The 20334-nt window shown below is 42.2% G+C and overlaps 1 protein-coding gene and 1 long non-coding RNA gene across 2 annotated transcripts in view; one reads left to right on the forward strand and one right to left on the reverse strand.

Annotated features, from left to right (window-relative positions):
* GRIN2B (glutamate ionotropic receptor NMDA type subunit 2B) overlaps window positions 1-20334 on the forward strand; it is a 400196-nt gene that overhangs the window by 228233 nt on the left and 151629 nt on the right. The gene's annotated exons all lie outside the window — the stretch shown is intronic.
* On the reverse strand, window positions 4-12891 carry LOC123478218 (uncharacterized). Its single transcript, XR_006653364.2, has 3 exons — window positions 12634-12891; window positions 11354-11499; window positions 4-437 (listed from the first exon to the last, which is right to left on the reverse strand). It is a non-coding gene; the product is annotated as an uncharacterized lncRNA (long non-coding RNA).

Below are 20334 nucleotides of genomic sequence, written 5' to 3' on the forward strand. Positions count from 1 at the left end.
GTGAGTATGGAACCGGGGGCACACTGTTGGTGGAGGTCAGAGTTCAGCTTTCAGTACTAGGGTTGGACACTCAGAACCTGTGGGAGGAGCAGTTCAAGATGTCACAAGTTGAAGGCTGGCCCCTGGGATGGCAGTTGTTCATGATGGTGGGAGGGTTTCAGATCCAAAGCTTGCTGTGGTTGTGTTCTTGTTCTAAGAAATACAAAACGGCTCCCACTTATTGATCACTTCCTGTGTGTTAGGTGTTACCTAAATGTGTTGCATTTTTACCTCATTCAATCCTCAAAGCAACAACTCCAGTAAGCATGTTTTAAAAACTGTTTCCATTTTATAATACAAGAGAATTAGGCTTGTAGGTGTAAATCGTCCAAGTCACACTGCCAGCGAGAGGTCCGTTTGGAATTGAACCTTCTCTGGCCACCACGTACTTGATCACTCTGAAAGACACGACAGACACAGAAATGAGGATCAGCCCACTTACCGGTGTCTTTGGAGTGCCACTGTAGTGGGAGAATGAAGAATAGGTTACATGAGTCTCTAGGCACATGAAGAGGATTCTTCCATTGGGTCTTCCCTCCTTTGCTTCTCCTCTGTCTGCCTTTAAGAGCGAGAATGCTGTGGTAGAGGCAGCTTTTATGGTTGCTCTTGTCTGCTTTATTCAGTAAGAAGATAAGGGTGGAGTTCTGCTTCCCTGACCTCACCTCACCAGCCATAACTGCAGCAAGTCCTCAAAGGGGTAATTATGTGACTGTATGGGGCAGGACATTCTGTAGGATGCTTTTGTGGTTTAATTATTTGTATAAAACTGCTATGTGTGCACATTGTAAAAATTCAAACAACATGGAAGAGCACAAAAAAGAAAGTAAAAATGACCTTAAATCTGACGAATGAGAGGGAATCATTGTTGAAAGAATTAGTGAATATCTTTTTAGACATTTCCCTGTGCGTGTATACCTATGTGGATACAAGCCTATAATTTTACATAAATGTAAATGTACACATGTTCAATAGCCTGACTTTCTTCTACTCAACAACATGTTTTAGGCATCCATTTTAATTAATCTACTATATTGGACTCATAGAAAGGTATTTAGAAAAACTTAATACATCTCAGGTTCCCATCATCCAGCTTAAGAAATAAAATATTAGAAGGTGCACCCTGGGGAGACTGACATACATTTAGTGGAGGTTGAATGTGCACCCAGTTATACTTGTTTAACTTCTGGAAGGGAGTTGACTGTGGCCTGTCAGCTAAGCTTCTGAATTCAGAGTTGGAACTAAAACTAGCATTAATGACCCATGGACACAGACAACAACGTGATGAAAGGTGGGGGTGGGGGAACTGGGGGAAGGGGGGCAAAGGGCAGAAATGGGGGACATCTGTAACAGTGTCAACCTTTAAGTAAATAAAACCAGTATTAGTGCAGCTGTATCTGTGAGCCAATTCTAATATTCTCCCACCTTGAACTTTGCTCTTTCTACCATCCCTAGTTATCGCTGCTTGTTTGCTACTGGCTGTCTTGGTTTTCTTTCTACCTCTGGTAGTTCTGTCTCCGGCTCCCTGGCATGCTCTTCTTCCTTTACACATCTCTGAAATATTAGTGCTTCTCAGGGCTCGTCCTAGGCCCGCTTCTTTTCTTATCCATTGCCAAGGATGCAATTAATAATGTCCACAAGTTGCCCCAAATTGATATCTCTGGCTGCAAATTCTCACTTGAGCCCCAGGTCTGTATCTCTAAGTGTAACTAGGTATGTTTCTTCAGAACATACGATAGCCAGAGCTGGCCTGCTTTCTCCCCCCACATCTTCTTGCAAAATCTGCACCACCCATAAAGCGTACATTCTATTATCCAGTTGTCTAAAATAAAACATTTTGGTGTCCTTGATTCTATAACCCTGCCACCTAATAGCCAACCATGCCATTTTCTGTGGATTTCCTATGGAGTGCTTTCACTTATTTTCATCTCCGTACCATATCCCACTTCATCTCTTCTTACTTGCATTGCTGCAGGGCCTCTTAAATATCTTCTGGCTCCTAGCTCAGCTTCTTTTCAATTTACATTGCAGCCAGAGTGATCTAAAGTGAAATGTGATGTCATCACTCTCCTGCTCAATACCATTCAGGGCCTCTTTATTGCCCCTATAATAAAGTCCCATCTCCTTAATATGGTTTACAAAGTCTTCCACAGCATGGGCCCTCCTGTCTCTTCAAAATTGTCTCATGCTACTCTCTGCCTTAAATACTGTGTTCCTGCAATACTGAACTTACTTGAGTTCTTTGAGAATACCGCATTCTCTCTCACTCTCAGCTCTTCCCTCTACCTTGGGTATACTCCCCAGGTACCCCTTCCCCCCAATACCTAAAGGCAGATGCTCTTTCACCTGTCTCAGACTCTTCATTCTTTAGCTTTCACCTTTGTCATCACTCCTCCTGGGAAGGCTTTTCTGCACCCTGGACTAACATTACCCTGTAATGTGCCTATTATAATTACATGCTTTATTATCTTTCTTCCTGGTAAGTTCTGTGAAGGCAGTGGCCTTTCTGTCTTACTCACTTCTATGTCCCCCACTCCTAGCACAGCGAGTCCCAGAGAAAATGCTTGGAGTGAATGAATAGCATTTTTTTAACCTTTGCAAAATAAAATTGTTGCAAATAGTTGGTTGTTTCACAACGATGGCCCTCTGTTGGCCTGCTGCTCACCTCCCTGTAACAGCAGTGGGAGGAAGGTCCCTAGGGAGGTACCTTGGAGTGGCCCAGCCCTAGGAAGACACCAGGAACACATACTTAAGAAAGGGTTCTCTCTTACCTCCTGAAAACCCTCCCGAGATGCTGAGCTGCCCAGTGCATACCTGTTCTACAGGAGCTTTCTTGTTCTGCTCCTCTTTGCAAGATAATAGGCATTTTCTTCAAAAACTTACTGTTTATTCTGTTCTGTACATTCATGTTTTCTCCCACTGTTTTTAGTATTTAATTCAAATCTGACTCAGATCATTCTATCAAATGTGTGTTCATTTTAAAAAATGCTAACAGTGAGGGACTATTGAGACTAAAACATTTGCTAAACAACACAAGGAAATCAAGTGGGTGTTACCTTAAAGTCCATAAATATGGTCCAGGAATGCCTGTTTTTATCTTAAAATTTCCTCTGAGTAAACAGGGACCTGCAGATATTACTATTTCCCACTTGGCTTACTTTACATTAGGATATAAATGTTATATTTCTCAAGTTTGGCCTCTAACCACTATGTCTTTAAAACCACAGTTTTTTTAGCCTTTGTTATCACCTTCGATGGCCACTCTGGAAGGTAGCCCTCCTAGGTCCTCTCTACTCCTTTCTTAGAGCTTATTGTCAGACAGCCACAGATACCCAGCTCCGTCTTCTCAAGTATAGTAAGTCTTAAAAGGGATAAGGATTACTCAGGGCAGGTGATTCATAAATCCCTCAAATACCAGTGTAGAGCAGAGAGAAAAAGTTTACCTTTACTTGATTTCCCAAATATACTGTGTGGAAATTGCCTTAGGACTTATCAGGGTGCTTCTCCACTGAGACCCTCCCTCTATGAACTTTCTTCTGCACCAGTTCCGTTCCTCTCGAGTTCTGTATCTAACTCTGCAGGACCTCTGCTCTTGGCCCTCTCCCTGTCCACACACCTGCATCTCCCTTGCATCTCCACTGTCTTTTCCTTTCTCTCTGCCCAGATGCAGCTTCTCATGGCTCTTGAATCCAATCCCTAGCCTCTCCTGGAAATATGTTAATATGTTTTTCTATCAGGAGCCATAAAGGATTGGGGTTGACTAACAGGGACAAGAAGGAGCTATCCTCAAAGTCTGAGCTGTTATCGCCAGGCACAACACTCAAAATCATCAGTGGAATTCAATTAGGCACACTCAGTCTGAGTTCCTCCCACTTATCCTGCTCTGAAGTCAGACTCTTCCTCCGTCACATCTCTGGTCTCACTAGGGTCACTCTCTTAAATAACAAACCAAGCAGCCACACTGTTTAGCCACAGCAGGAAATCTTTGCAAAATAAAATTGTTGCAAATAGTTGGTTGTTTCACGACGATGGCCCTCTGTTGGCCTATTGCTCACCTCCCCGTAACAGCAGTGGGAGGAGGGTCCCTAAGGAGGTACCTTGGAGTGACCCAGCCCTAGGAAGACACCAGGAACACATACTTAGGAAAGGGTTCTCCTCTTAGCTCCTGAGAACCCAGTAACATAAACAGGCCCTGTCCTCCCCAGAAGCATTGTAAAGAGACGTAAAGTTCTCATTTATACCTGACGGTGGCTTTCTTTTCATGTGAAGCAAGTTTATAAGTTTAGTGTTAGGGAACAGATACAGAAGATGATGTGATATCCCCAAATGCTGAGAAGAGACTTATATTTGAAGTGATTCACTTGTTACTGAAGGATGACATATAAGCATTCTCAGAGCAGCTCCTTAAAAATGATCTACTTTAGTTCATTATTAAATAATCGTTATTTATCATGTGTCCATCCAAGTTCCTCACTGATTACTTCTTAGCTCCTTGAAGCTCGTTCAGCTATAGACTTGGATACTATCTCCAGATACGATAGGCTTTAGACTGCTGGGTGAGGACTTTTACCAGAGTTGCAAGAAAAATACAGAAACTCTGTTAAATTTGAATGTCAACAGATCATTTTTTCAGCATCTGTCCTAAATATCACATGGGACATCCTGATACTAAAAGACAATTTGCTGTTTATCTGAAATTCAAATTTAACAGGACTCCTGTATTGTTTTGTTAAATATGACACCCCTGCTTTGTCAACTAATAAGAATTAATTTTCTGTGGGAATTTTGTAGCTTGCATTTATGCATTATTAGTAAATGTACTCCAGTGCCTACACCAGTGATTATCAAGCTTTGTCACCTCATGGCACACATAAACTAATTACTAAAATTCTGCAGCACACCAAAAAATTTATTATTTTTTTTGCCAGTCTGACAAAAAACAAGTATAATTTTGATTCATTCACATCGGACGGCTATTGTTGTGTTTGTTGTGGTCATTTTTTCCTTTGGCAATTTACAGGAAAAGAGGTCACTGCCCTGACCAGTTAGGTATTGAATATTTTAAAAATTCCTGTGACACACTGATGGAGAATCGTTGCCCTGTACCATAGCCTAAGACATGCTGAGAGAGTTTTATTCCAACTAGGACTTTGTTTGATTGAAAGAGTTAGAGAATTTCTCATGCCATGTATCTCTAAGTGAAGGATCTTCTTAGTTCCTGAGAAAAGTCTGAAAACCTTTTGGTACCAACTGATCTGAAAGTATTGAGAAAGGGATTTGGCCAGTGGTCTACCAGGGGTGTCCAACCTGAGGCCCGCAGGTCACATGCAGCTCAGGGTGGCTGTGAATGGGGCCCAACACAAAATTGTAAATTTACTTAAAATATTATGAGATGATTTTGTGATTACGTGTCACAATGTATTTAGTGTGGCCCAAGACAACTCTTCTTCTTCCAGTGTGGCCCAGAGACACCAAAAGGTTGGACACCCCTGGAACCCTTCTTCCTTTCCCTCAGCGGGAGAAGGCTTGTTCACTATTAGTAGGCCCATGTCTGTATCTTTCCTTTATCACTTCCTGGGGCGGGGGCAGTTAATGATTATTTTCCTTTCCGGTGTGCTCTCAGTACTCCTCTAGTCTGTTTCTGTCCCTCTGGTGGTGGTGCGTCTGCCACTCACCTCTAGGTTCTCTTTCTCTTCTGCGGATCCAGCATTCCTACTCTTTATACAGGGCAACTTTTCAAACTTGTATAAAAAGCAGGTGCTCTTTGAAATGGCTGGATCTCAAAATAGCAAATCTTTTATGAATGTTGCCTGATTATTTTTCCCCAGTGTCCTCGGTTTTCCTACTCAGCATACAAGTATGTTTTGCACAAAGCCATCCCAACTCTTCCTTCCCCATTAAAGTCGCCATCTCAGAAGGCCAGACTCCTCTTCCTAGCCTAGCTTTTGAGAGATGAGGATAACCAATGTGGAGAAAGGTGCTTTTTAGGTGCTTATTAAAAGATCTGTGATGAACACAACCTTCCTTTAACCTTGAGGCAGACTCTGCATCCTTGGAACAGTTGTATTAGCTGGATTGCTCCCAGGGGATGCCCACTTGACTCTCTTGGCCTGGAAAGTGCTGAGAGGTTAAGAAATAGATGAGGAATTGAGTCCATTAGTTTTTAGACACTATGGGCAAGAGCTGCTTGGTTAGTATCCATCACTGGTTATTAAATGTTCATGGAGTGCCAAACTCAGGCAGATTTATGGTAAGACAAATATATGTTATAGGTTAACAATATAATTTACATGAGAACCAGTCAGAGGCCCCATGAATGCATAGTTATAAGTAGACTTTCAGGCATAATGGCCCTTCCTCTGGTTAAAGAAGTCTACTGCATCTAAGGAAAGCTAGGTTTTCATATGAAATGGGAGGACACACTTGTGTATATAGAGAGACACTTCATCTGCTCATAGTGAAAAAGGAGATATAAATTGGGGAAAATAACCAGAGGATCTAATAACTGCCCTAAAAAATGTATTCAGTGCTTATTGTGACTCAGGCAAAGCAAGCTTTAACTGTTTAGGGAAGAATGACCCAATGTGAAGACGTTCAGACTCTTCTGTTCTCTCCCACTCTTTCACATTTTTCATATCAGATACATAAATGGTCATTTCAGTAAGTGACCTTTGCTTCTTTTCCTTAAATTGGAACCCGTGAAGAACATTCTCAATGCTTAACACCGAGACCCCTACATGATTCTTTCCTTAATTGCTATTTAATTTTATGGCTGAGTTGTAGAATTTAAAAGTTACACATGACATATTTGCTGTTTCTTTTCTCTTCTGTTTTCTTTCTCCTCCACTTCCTCCCCATTCTTTTATATCCTCTTCCTCTTTCTCCTTTAAAAAACTATTTACAGTTTGGGGGAGAGAGCAGGAGACAAAGAGGGGGAGTGAGGGGGAAAATAATTCTGTTTCACTGAGGACAGTTTTTTTTGGGGGGGGGGAAGAGGTGCCTAGCGCTGCGAGAGAAGACACAGGTGGTCGGTACATTGCTGTAGGAATGGCATGGTCTCGAGAGGAAAGAATCGAGATCAGAGTAGAGCAATGACTCTCAGTGGGGAAAGCAGGCAAGTCTCAATCTGAGTAACCGATTTTGCCTCACAGAGGACAAAGCGGGCGGTGCTGGCAATATGGGCTAAGAAGAGGGTCATGAGGTATATGCTCTGAAGCAGCCCCTTGTCATCAGTCTGAGGAAGTTATTAACTCTAGTATCACTGCCTTTCTGAGTATTTACTGTGCACCAGCATTGTGAGTTATCTAATTTGACCTTTGCAAATATCCTGAGCCAGACACATGTCCTCAGGATTCCCCTGTTTAAAAGGGTACTTTGCACTTCCTGCCCTCCCGTGCATTCCCTATGCCCGTCTCCTGCTTTATTTTCTCTGTAGCTCTTATCTGACATACTACATGTATTTTATTTTTAAGTATTTTGTTGTCCCACTCTTCTTGGTTGAATTCAAGTTCCATGAGAGCAGGGCTTTTTTTTAGCCTCTGTGTTCCCAGCACAGTGACTGATAGATTGTAGAACCTTAATAAATATTTGTCAGGTAAAAGCATAAATGAAGATAGGAATCATTATCCCCATTTTATATGTGTCTAAGAAACCTGAGGTCCAGGGACCCCCAGCCTAGGCTGTGTGGTAATGCCAGGGTCTGGCCTGGGTCTGCCTAGGGAACCTGGGTTTCAGCCCCTTACTGTGCTGCACGTTAACCAAACTTGAAAGGAATCTCCGCTTCCCTTAAAATCAGAGCCTCAGAGTTGGAAGAGTCCTTGCGGCTCATGTCATCCAACCCTTTCTGTACATGGATTCTCACAGAATAGGCAATAGAATGATGAGTGGATTTTACAAATGTGAAAACAGAATCTGAGAGGGTCACTCATCTGTTAGAGGCTGGGTGGGCGCAGAACCCAGCTGCCCTCACGGCAGGAGCAGTACTCTTCATAGGGCATGCTGCCTCTTAACTGCTTGATCGTGTCCTCGGAAGGACTGGCAAGCAGCCAGGGCTTTCCTGTTAACCTTTGCCCTGTGCTGACAGTGTCCTCGTGATTCCTGATCTCTTGGTTCTTACCCAGACAAGGGTGCAAATTCACAGTTAATGGGAATTGAAGGTGGTGTTATTTAGGAATTGAGTGGGATCCTTTCTCCATCTGCTCTCTCTGTCCTCCAGAGGATAAAGGCTGGCTGGGTGGGGGTAAGAACGGGGGTGAGTTGCCAGAAAGCTGGAGTGCTGTCATTTATGGTTACTGACATGGACTGGAAGCCTGAGTGAGGGCTGGACCACAGCCGGCCAAGGTCAGCTTAACTAACAGGAGCTTCTTGAGAGATGGCTTCCTGGCTTTTGCACCTATGTACACGACCTCACGTATTTTAAATAAGCAATGGTTTGAGTATTTCTCTTTGTTTCCTCTCCAATGGACCTGTCAGGGGTGCATAGGTGGTCATTTGCTGGAAGAAATCTCCAGGACCTGATGTGGCCGATAAGGATTTAGAAGAAGCAGAGTATTCAGCTGGCCTGATTTTCAGAAGTGGTTGCTAAGGGATCTGAACCAGCACCGCAGACAGAGGCACATGTAGAAGCTGGCAAGGGGGTGGCAGCGGGAGCTGGGTAGAGGAACCTTCCTTGACTTTCAGGCTTCTATCAGTGGCGCATTCTCTTCCGGGAGGGCCTCGTGGGGTTGGTGTGCCCAGACTGGCACTGGTCCCCAAGCTGGGCCGGCTGGTCACACATGAAGGAACTGCTGCTGACAGATTAGAGCTCCCCGCTGCTGAAATCTGTTCCCTCTTGTCCAGCTTCCAGCAGCAGCAGCCGGCCGGGGGCTGCCTACTGCCTCCCTCGCTGCTCAGGCTTTTTCTTTTCCTCATTCATTACTGACTCACACCCCCCACGCCCTCTAGCTTTCTTTCCTTCTTCTTTCCTATCCTTTTCCCTATAGGGTGTTCTGTTCATTGATCTTTTGCTGCCCTTCTCTTCTTTTCCCCAGCTTTCATTTAAAGCTTTCCTGTCTTTAGCTTTCTGTGTTCATAAATGACCGTAGGTGGGATTCTTACACATACATATACCTGTGTGTATATGTATTATTTATCCATTCAGCGCATATTTGTGTGTGTACATTTACATCTGTAAAATGGAGTAGAACAGTATTGAAAGAACTGGATAAAAACACATTTCCATATTAAATTGGATGGCATGAAAAAAGTTGAGTATGGGGGAAAATTTGGGAGAAATCCTTCAAAATGGCTTGTCTGGAATTAGCTGTGGAGAATCTCAACAAGATATTTCCTTTCATCTGGTCCCATTTTGAAAGTCTCCATGGCTGTAAGGGTGGTTGCTAAGTAACCCGATCACATTTATTGTTTGGGCAAAGGAGGGAGACACAGTAGTCAAGTGGTTCTATATACTTTTAAGAATCCCTTAATGTCTTCTTTTTCTAAAGGAAAGATTTTCTGTGATATAGCAACAGAAATAGCCATGGAGGCCATACTGTGAATATCATCATATCATAAAATAATATCATATTCATTCTAAGCGGTTCTTCTGAGAGTTCTTTGAGAGGTGTCACAGATGGAGTCCAGATGAAGATATGTGTCAAAATACATAAAACCTGATGATCAAAAACTTCAGGTTCATTATTATGGCTAATAACGAGGATAATAAAAGTCACGAGTTTCATACAGAGAATCTTCGTGTCTGTCATATCACTGAATCATTACAACAAACCCGTGAAGACCTCTATTCACTGCAATCAATGGAGAAAATGCAGGTTTTTCCTTTCTTTAATTTTCCCAGCGGCATTTCCAGACATTCACACCCACTTTCCCCCTCCTTGAACAACAATCCGGGAACTTTTGTTTAGGCAAAAATAGCACAGTAGACATAGGTTTTAACATGTCAAATTTCTCTCATCATTGAAGGCAGAGAAAAAAGCCGGGTATGTGTGCCTGTGTGTGTTACAGACTATGACTTAAAATACTGAGTGATCCACTGGCTACACGGTGCCGTTACCCTCGTCGCTCAGTCACCACAACTCATGCGTGCTCACACTCAGACTTCCTTGCTTGGAAGAGGAGTGGTTACATACTCAACAGTCTGGTGTATTTAGAACATAACCAAGAACTACAAAGGAAGCAGGAAGGGGCTTGGAATGAAAATCACTGACACAAATTTTTGTCCTAAAATGAATGTGGTTTAACTCTGAGTTCATCTCCTCTCATTTTATACATATTTCTAAGAAGTTTGTGGACAGTTGGATTAGACATGGCATAGAGAATCAGCAGACCAGTTTAAACACGATACATAAGCCTGGCTAGGTGGTCTGTCCAGAGCTGGCGTGGGACCTGCATGATCGCCAGGTCACCAGGACCCAGACTCTTGCCAGCTCTCTACTTTTTTGTTTATAAGGTCTGGCTTTTATCCCTGTGTCCAGGATGGCCGCTGAACTCTAGTGTCAAGCAGCAGATTGAAGTTTAGAAGAAAGAAAGACAAGAACTTTCCCTTTTAAGGAAATTGCCCAGAAATCCCACACTTTGCTTTTAGCCCATTAGTCAGAAATCAGTCCATGGTCACAGCTAGCTTCAAGGCAAGCTGAAACATTTATTTTAGTTTTTGACTGTGGCAGTAATATGCTCAGTTAAAAATCAAAGTTCTGTTAACTAGATAGAGTCAGGCCCTGTCTTTGGTAGGCAGCTAGTAGTGTCTAAGATACTTGATTATCTGGTTTTCCAGATAACGACAGCTTAGAAAAAAGCAGACACGGTGGGAATTGGGTAGGCAAACTGACAGCATTAAGAAGTAACAAACAGAATGGTGAAGTGCAGGGAGTGTTAGAAAAACCGAGCAGGAGACCTTGAAGGGAACCCTCATCTAAGACTATTTGGGGGAAACGTCTCTATACTCTCAGAAAGCATATAACCCCTTTACAGCACCCCTATATAGCAAAATAGCATAGTCATCGTTAGGTCATCAATAAGAGCTTAAATTTTATTGACTATCTTTAGTTTAAGAAGTCAGAGAACATAATAACTTTCTGAAATTTTCCACTTAAAATGCTTCCTATAATCAAGAAAAAGCTTGGTACTTAAAAATACTAAGCTTCAGCAATTTAGAAAATTTACTTTAAGAAGGGTTATTAAGTGAATACTATGTGCCAAGTTCCTTATATAGCCTTATTTAATCTCAAAAGCACTGTACAGAGGCATTATTACTTCCATTTTTCAGAGAAAGAAACTGAGATCCAGAAAGGTTAAGAAGCCACTTGCCTACTTTACTTACAGATTATGGTGGGTTTCAAACCCACATCTTTATGGATTCCAGGTGTGCTTTGCCCCACATCGTCCATCCTTCTGAGAACTATGGCTGTGGCTGAGCAGGCTGGGTCAGTCAGTCATGACTCTGATGCATATGAAGATGTTATTAACCTGTGGGACAAAGTGGTTTTGTGATGAAGAGTTTCTTTTCTTGGCCTCTGTGGAATTCCTGTCCTGAAGCCATGATAAATCCAGCCTGGGAACAGCATTCGGTACACACACGTTAGGGGTGTCCCAAACTCAGCCTCTTTACTCCCCCTCCATCCTGGAGTGCGTCACACTCCAGTTACTAGCCCTGTTGTAATCTCTCTTATGCTTTCTTTTCTAATTAGAAAGGATGGATTTTTCCTTATTTTATGTCTGTATGTTCCAAAGTCCTTTAGCCTAATAGGGAAAAACAACAACGTACAGTCTTTGCAGACCTGAAAGTCCTTGGAACTGATGTGGAAGCAGACTTGCTGTCTCCAAACCGGCTGAGGCTCCTGAAGGTTATAGGCACATTGACAATAGTCAGGGACATGTAATAAAACAAAGCAAGACCTTGGCCTCTGTCATGATTCTCAGGTGTTCTCCAGGGCCACTATTCCTTTGTGACAGATCAGATGAGTTTGGATTTGTTTAAGGCTGATACTCAGCCAGAGATTAGGGAAAAGTAAAAACAGTGCTATTGAAAGTAAACGAAGTGTGACATGTGAAGGGCCACTTTTCTGTCCCTCACAATATTACATTCACTGACAGTTGACTTCATGACACATTCAGGCGACACATTTTGATTCCGTGTTATGTCCTGACTCCTGAGTTAGATACTGGGCATTCAGACAACACATGTCATCCATTTAATTGGCTTCATGAGAAATGTGGCAACCACGGAAAGTTCTTTTAATTTGCTGGCTCAGACTTACTTTTCTTGTAACCCAAAGTGAATTGCCTAACAGGCTAGCAGAATGAGTCTAAGAAAAAAATGATTAGAATTTCAGAATACACTGGTTAAAGTCCCGAGAATTTCCTGGTACTTCTGACAGAAGACCATCAAGGATCCCTTCCGACAGAGACCAAGAGAGTGAACTTCAGGAAAAAAAGAACCTTTCTGGTATAGCTGATTCTGGCTTAATTCTTTGTGATCTCCTTGTCACGGATTATTAGCCACCTGCAAACTCAAAGAACCTCATAAAAAATATTCTCTTGAAATATGTGAGAATTTCCTCCCCCCATGTGTATACACATGCACTCTGTGTGCTCACTCACCAAGTTCAAAAATAGGAACCGTGGTGTTGCCATGACTCCTCCTGCTACTCTGCAGCCTTTCTTTCCCTTTGATGTGATTTCACTTCTGAGCAAGGTTTAGCGAGCATCTGGCTCAGAGCGGCCTCTAGCGGCTCAGTCCTTAGGGAAGTTCTTCCTTCTTGGATACTCAGCCCAATTCCAAAATTAACCCATACCAGCCAAGTTAACACTTGTGTGTAATGAACTCTTCTCTCCGTGTGGTCAGCTTTTCACGGAATCTTTTTCTTCAGCCCTGAGTGACAAACCAGTCAGCACTTCCTGTGTGCTCAGAACTTTGTCCAAGGTCCAGGAGTTCACTGTGTTGCTGTGGAGACGAGACCTGCACCCCACAAACACTGGGAGAGCAGCCTCAGGGAAACTGGGTGGTAGAAGTGTGGTGGTGAATAAAGTAATTCAAATAAAATATGTCTGCTGTGATCATCAGAAGTTAGCATTTTCCTTTTTTCAGATAAAGGACTCTTCTAAAATGTAGCCCCTGACGCTGATTCAACAGCCTCCGGGGAGAGTTGCTGTGCTGACTTGCTCCCATACTGTCTTTAGTTCCCTGTGTTTTGAGTTCCCTGTGTTAGTGATTCTCAATCCTGACTGCATTTTAGAATTTTTTGGGAAGACTTAAGAAACCGTATTCAGATCTTGAGGTCCCACCCTGCAAAATTCAGATTTAGTTGGATAAGAAGGGGATCAGGACCTGGGAACAAAAATGCATTGAAAGCCCTCAAGTTGATCCTAAAGGGAAGCCACGGTTGCGAATCCTCGTTCTCGACTCTGCTGTCACTTTTGTGGCCCCAGTGACCAGAATCAGGTGAAGGACAATGATATCATTCACATAAATTTGAACTTGGTGCTAGTGAAACACTTCCTTCGTTTGATTCTCTCCTGATGACCAGTCTAAAAATTGTGATCCCTATGAGTGCTATGAAATTCACATTCTGGAAAGGGAATAGGGTGTGGACCCTTCCTCGCTGGCGATCCTCTTGCAGGTGGTCATGATTTTCTAACATGAGTTTGGGGCCTGTTGCTGACACTCCACGTGTCTGTTTTATTCAGAGAGATGAGTTCCTGTCAGTAAAGCTGATAGGATGGGCATCAAAAGAAATCTGACTTTAAATGGCATTTTAATTTCCCTGTGCATAGATTGATTACAAACCCAAAAGAAACAGAACTTCAAAAGCTTTTGATCTGATGTTTGCTGGCCTTGATGGGAAATTTGTGATTTGCTAAATTTTGGAGCACACAAGTGGTTTTAAAATGAGGGTTATTAGCGCTAGGAAAAGATGTTCTTTGTATTGCTGCACTATTACTACACTGTTATTACACTTAATGGAATTTATCCCTAAAGTGTTACAGAATGAAAGGAAAAACAGAGTTAGAATCAGGAAGACAACAGGGTGAGGGCCAAAGTAAGAAAATTAATGGTGGGCCACCTTGATCTTAAAACTCTTCCCTGAAGTCTGGGAGAGACCTCCTTTAGGGAAGTCAATTGAGTTGGGCTTGATGAAGTTCTGGCAGAATTGCAGGTGATTTCATAATGTGTGGCATTATTGTGGTTCTGAATGCTATGAGCAAGCAAGAAAGCTAGGCCAAGGCATACCTTTGGAATTATATTAAGGGAGAATATAATTTTTTCAGAATAGAGTAATGCTATCTACCTGATTAATGACTTTGCATGGCATAGGAAACTTTTATGTTTGTCCAAAGGAATAATAAGAAGAGAAGAATACGCTACATTATTGTTAAAGCTTTTTGTGATTTGTAGGAGAGTACCATGACAGTCCCTGACACATTTACCGGGTACGTGATTATTAATTAAGTGGTTGTTATCATTGCCTTTAATCCCTGTCTTCCATGCACCCAGCCATCTCTCCTGCACTTATGGTGCCTGGCTGAACAGATGGCATTTTGTATAATGTCCTTAAGGCCATCGGACTTGGGCTTCCTTGAATGAGCAGGAGGGAATGAATCCAGAACACTTGTTCTTCTCCAAACTCCAGGTTCCAGATCTGGGCTATTACATGGAGCTTTCTGGCATTTGTTCACCAATAGCATAACATGAAGGAGGAACTAATTGCTATAAAGAAGCATTTATTAACTGCTACACCACGTGTGTTCCTTTTTTGGGCTCAACCAGGCATGTTCTAATATTAAGCTGGCTCCTCAAGGGTGAATTGAAAATGCCTGATGCAGGCAGTCACATCCTTACCTCGCATATGCCAATGACTGGTGCCGAAGTAGGATTATGTGTTTAGTTGTTTGTTTTTAAGTATATGTAGGTTTTTCCAGATTTCACGACAGAGATGCACAAGACAATATCGGGGTCTAGAGGTAAAAGGTGGATGAAAGAAGGCATAGATACTACACTGCAAACCTCAAATAATTACGGATCTGTGAATCTTAGTGACCAAGAGCCGTAGCCATTCTTAGTGTCCCTTCTCCTTTTCAGGGATTTCCTTCCCATTGCTGGCATTGTTTTCATCTTTCCCAAAGTGATATCGACTTCATTTCATGCTGTCTGTTCAGTATTGTCTTAAGGACCAGGCAGCCAGGAGAAGGGGCACAATAGTTAATTTCCCCGGGACACCTTGCTGTGCTGTCCACCCTCCTCACATTGTTGGCACGAAGGGGTGACCCAGAAACTCCACGTGCTCTCCCGGAGGAGCCGAGGAAACATCTGAGAGTTGAGTGGCTGCTTGATGTTCTTTTCCCCTTTTCTGTGTGAGATGATAGTTCATATATCTAGGTGTCAGGAAGATTGAGACGTATTTCCTTTTCTATTCCAAAGGTAAAATTGGGAAGTGGGAAAAGAAAGCAAGTACAGCATTTTGTTCAGCCCTTGGAATCTTTTTGGTCCTGTGTAAAGGACACACATGCTAAGTCTGTCAGCCCTGGCAGTGACATGTGCTTCAGATTGTGAGGCTTATTTTTCCTTAAAAAAAAAAATGCCTGTCTCTTCATTCCTTCTGAGCACTGGGAAAGGATCCTACTTCTCCACACTTGGTTGTACCAGCTGTCGAGTGAGTCACTCTAGTTATTAGTAAGCAGCAGGGAAATATGTCTGTAAAAAAAGAAGTTGACAGGAGATGTAAAGAAGGAACAGGACATATCTGAGGGAAAGAGACACTTGAGAAATAAATAAGACTAGGACATGATCCTGTAATGCCCAGGCACTGAGCCCCAGATCACAGAGCCCCACAACTTGCCATTGGTCCAGGCTACAATGGCCCGTTGTGACGGAGCCGAGATGCCACGAAGGAAGGGCGGCATTAAGACAGGAGGACAGTCTGCCTTACCATAGATAGCATCATACACTGATAAGGAGATGGACACCCTGCTTCTGTGAGTCTGATTCAGGGGTGAAGAAGTGGTCTCCCTGAAGGGGCCTGTGCTCAAGATTCCCCAAATATACCGTGCTTCCCTTCACAAAGGAGGAAGAATCAGGGCCTGGTCAGACCAGTTCCAAAAGCAGGACAAAGGCCGCATCAGACGTCTTCCAGGAAGCTGATGTCTGGTGGTGGCACTGGATGATGGAAAATCCATCACCTTGGCATCCACCTGTACTTTTTTGGATGGAGACATTGTCATTGAATATCTCAAAATGACTTTAGTAGTCTCTAAAATTAAGCTGGGGATGAGGAAGAATTAATTTTAACCCATGTCTTATTGAATGAATTAAATAAGATTTCAATATGCTACAAAAAATGGGGAATTGGATAGCTAGAGAAGAAAGCTAATTTTCCCACAAATCTCTGATGGCTCCACTGGTTGAGATACGTGTTTCTCAGCAAGCCATAAAAGACCCTTGAATAACTGCGTGTAACCTTCATGATTGATCTTGTCTCATCTGCCTCCCTCTTCCAGCTCCCCACCTTGCCCTAATATGTCTGCAAACTAGCAATATCAAATGACGTGACTAGCCATTCTCTAACTATGACAGACTTTAAAAAAGCGATTCCATGCCTCTGCATGGGCTATACTCTCAGATGCTCCTCTTTCAGTTCCCCTGGTGAATATATGAATGTCCTTCATGGTCTAACTCAAGTGTCACCTCCTCTTTGAAGCTTTCTCTAGCAATTTCAGGCAGAATTAGTCATTCCTGTCTATGTGCTCCCATAGCCTGTGTTCATACCTCTATTCTAACACTTAGATGTGCCAACAGTTCAAATTAAAAGTATATCTGGGAGTGTCTAAGGCTGGGAACATCTCACTCATTTTTGTAGCCACCCCAGGATTCATTGCACAGAAGGCTCACACATTTTTTATTGAATGAAAATCAGCGTGAATCAATAAAGATGAAAGGTGAGGCTTAGGCATGTGGAATGTAAAAGTGGTTATTCTTTTAAAATTTAAATATGCTGTCTGTCATGTGTGAAGGTGATTTTTCTGATTCATTGGCAGTAACATGTAGGCTTTGAACTGGTTTCCCACGTTTGCCTTATCTGCAGAGAGTTCTCACGTGGTCTTTTGCCTTATCAAAATGTACCAAGAAATGACTCCTTCATGCTCTTCACTCCTCCTGTATGTACAGTCAGACTCCAGCAATTTTGCACAGTGCTCTTAAGTCATTCTTCTCTCTCCATTTCCATAGCCACTGTCTCTGTTCACTTGTGCCTAGATTCTATAATGAGCTGCTCCGTGTCCCTCACCTTTAATATCACAACTATCATCTTACCCATTTATCAGGTTTGTATTTTTCAAAAATTGTTTGGAACATTTCATTCACATGGTTAAGGACTGAGTGGGACTTAGTTTAGCTAAATTGAAGTTTAGCATGGCAGTCATCCTCCCCAAATATGAAGGTACTAATCTCAAAACTGGTTCTTAAATTACTTTCCAAAAGGGATGTCTTTTCTAGGCACACCTCTCCCTTAACCATTCAGACAATGTGGTGTGTACAGTGGAAGGGGTACCCTACTGTGAGGGAGAGAGCCCGGTTCTGTTCCCAGCTTTGTTACTAATTAGCTGTGTTACAGGTCATTTTACCTTTTCAGACTTTTCGTTTTCCTATCTGTAAAATAATGTCTTAGGAGAGATGCTTGCTTGGAAAGAATTTGGAAGAGATGAGCCCTGTGTTCCTTCTCATTCTAAAGTTCTTTGATTATTTGATTTTATGAGGTGTTGAACTTCTGTGTTCCCTTCTATAATCACTGACATAGCTTGAGTAGGCTTTGAATGCAGAACCTTGGCCTCACTCCTATTACACAGCAGCTGACCAGGCACCAGAAGGGGAATGAAGAATAAGGGACTCTGTGTTAAGCCTGACTTTTATATGGATATATACAACACCAGAAGCCAACCTTGTTTGGGTGAAGTTTAGTTTTTCATTCAGCCAAGCTTTTGGTTCACTTAATAAAGAAAAATAAATGGGTGAGATTTGATTTCCTTTGATTGAAAGAGATTTATTTTATATTCTTCCTGCCTCAATGAACACTAACCTGCAGTTATTCACAGTCTAGTTATCCATTTCAGGGCTGAGTTCCTTGATTCTACTATCTTCTTTTCAGGCCCAGTTTTTGGTAGACCATTTACTTTTTCTGAAACGCCACCTGAAGATGAACAAGATAAAGATCAGAATGTGGACCTCAACCTGCTTCTTGTCAACTTTTATGTGACAGGGTTCTACTAATGGGATTGTTCAGCATGCCCAAGGTTGAATTTTCATGATACGATTCCATAAACCTTGCCCTCCACTATGTTTCTTCATCTTAGGAAAATAGCATGGTTATCCTTCTGGTTTCGTGTGTCAAAAATTTGCAAGTCATCTTGGATTCTTTTCTCTTTCCTTCTTTTACCTAATTAATTTTCAAATTTTACTGGTTCTATAGCAAAATACATTTTATGTCTGTCCACTTTTTCCCAGTTTCCCTACAGTCCTAGTTAGATTGCATGCACACACACACACACACAATGTATATGACTCTTTGTTCAGTGTTTGTGTCTTCCTTTGGCCAGACTATCAGCTCCGTGTTGGTGGTGATGTGTGTACTTTACTCACCATTGTATTTTAGTTTTAGCGCTTTAATTGCCTCAGAGCTGGTACTCAACAATATTTGTCAAATGAGTGAATTAACTTAAGCTAATTGTAAAATGGAACTTTGAATTAACTATGGACTTGATTTCCTGGGTCTTTGGATCATCTATTTAAGACTTTGTTTCTTCCTATTTTCAACAAATAGTGAGGTGCCTGCTCTGTGCACAGAGCTGTACTTTGGTGTGAGAGGCAAGAAAACAGAAAAGTCAGGTTCTAATATTCCTCAGAACTCGAGTTCAGATGAAGGAGCAAAGCCTGCACCTACCCAAAGTACTGATTGGAAGTATGACGCAGAATATGAGTAAGTGCCTCGGGTGGGTAGTGCAGTTCATATGCTACAGTCAAGGAGTGCTGTCTGTGTCGGCTGAAGTTGCAGCCTTGAAACGTCATGGAGAGACTGGAGGTCATGACACTTGACCTAGACTTTGAAAAATGTAGAATGTAGAGGTCCAAGGTGACATTTCCCTAAGTGGGAGTGATAGCATGAACAAACATTTGGACTTGACACTTGACACCAGATGTTCATAATGAGGGTTACATTGGGATCAACTTAATCTTAATGGAATTATAGATAAGTAATAGGGAAAAGTGTGGGGTTATAGTGAGACAGGGCTGGTTTTTTTAAGGCGACATGCTGTCATTGGAAAGGTACCTGTTGGGAATTAGCATCTAATTGTGCAACCTTAAGCCATCTACTCTGTCCAAATCTCATTGTAAAAAAGAAGTGAAGAATATGCAGCATTAAAAGGTAGGACTACATCAGCTTTTAGCTGTTCCATGTTATGTCTCTGTAAAGGAGCTGAAATAGACACCACTGATACATCTTTCTTTTCGAATCTCCTGTCTATGGAACTATTTAGTTCTTGAATCTGGGGCTGGGGCTGATGACACTGTGTCACTGCTCCCCAGTAGGTCATGGAACACCTTGAAAACTATATTAATGTCATTTGAGTTTATCCTGGGAAGTAACCATAGGAAAGACTTGATGAAATGGTTATTTTAAGAATTTTAATCTTGTCCCACTGTATAAGGGAATGGGGGAAGAGTGACACAAAGTGGGAAGGCAAGTGAGACCTACTCCAAATGTAAGGTGACATGGGCCAGAAACTTGTTGGTCTCCAGTATTGCAAGAGAATTTTGAAGGATGCTTCTTTAGGATCTGGAGATGTCCTGTATAGAGATAATGCAGAAAATAAAATAGTCAAAGCTGGATTTTAGGTTTGGGGATGGAAAAGATGGTGATGGATCAATAGAAATTGAAACACTGAAGTGGGATCCTGTTTTTCACAGAAGATGTATTCAATTCTCAGCTAAGGGCTGGACATGTCAGTGAGGATGTCTTAAAGTGCCTACTATACAGTGTGGAGTGTGAAGTAACAGATTTGAAATTCATCAGTGTAGTGTTGATACAACTGTCAGGGACCAGCTGAGAAAAGATCAGTTGTCTCAGGAGAAGAGTACATAGAAAAAAGTAAGGTGAAATGTACGCTGAGCCTTGAACACCCAGTAAGGTTGGAGGAGGCAGACTATTCAGCAAAGCTCACAGCCCTGGCAGAGACAGGGAGGGAGGATTGTGGAGGTCACCTCTGTGAGGGGAAGGTGATGCAAGTGGAAATGACTTTAAAGAAAGGAAAATG

Source organism: Desmodus rotundus, chromosome 3 (genome assembly GCF_022682495.2).
Source record: "Desmodus rotundus isolate HL8 chromosome 3, HLdesRot8A.1, whole genome shotgun sequence".
NCBI lineage: Eukaryota > Metazoa > Chordata > Mammalia > Chiroptera > Phyllostomidae > Desmodus > Desmodus rotundus.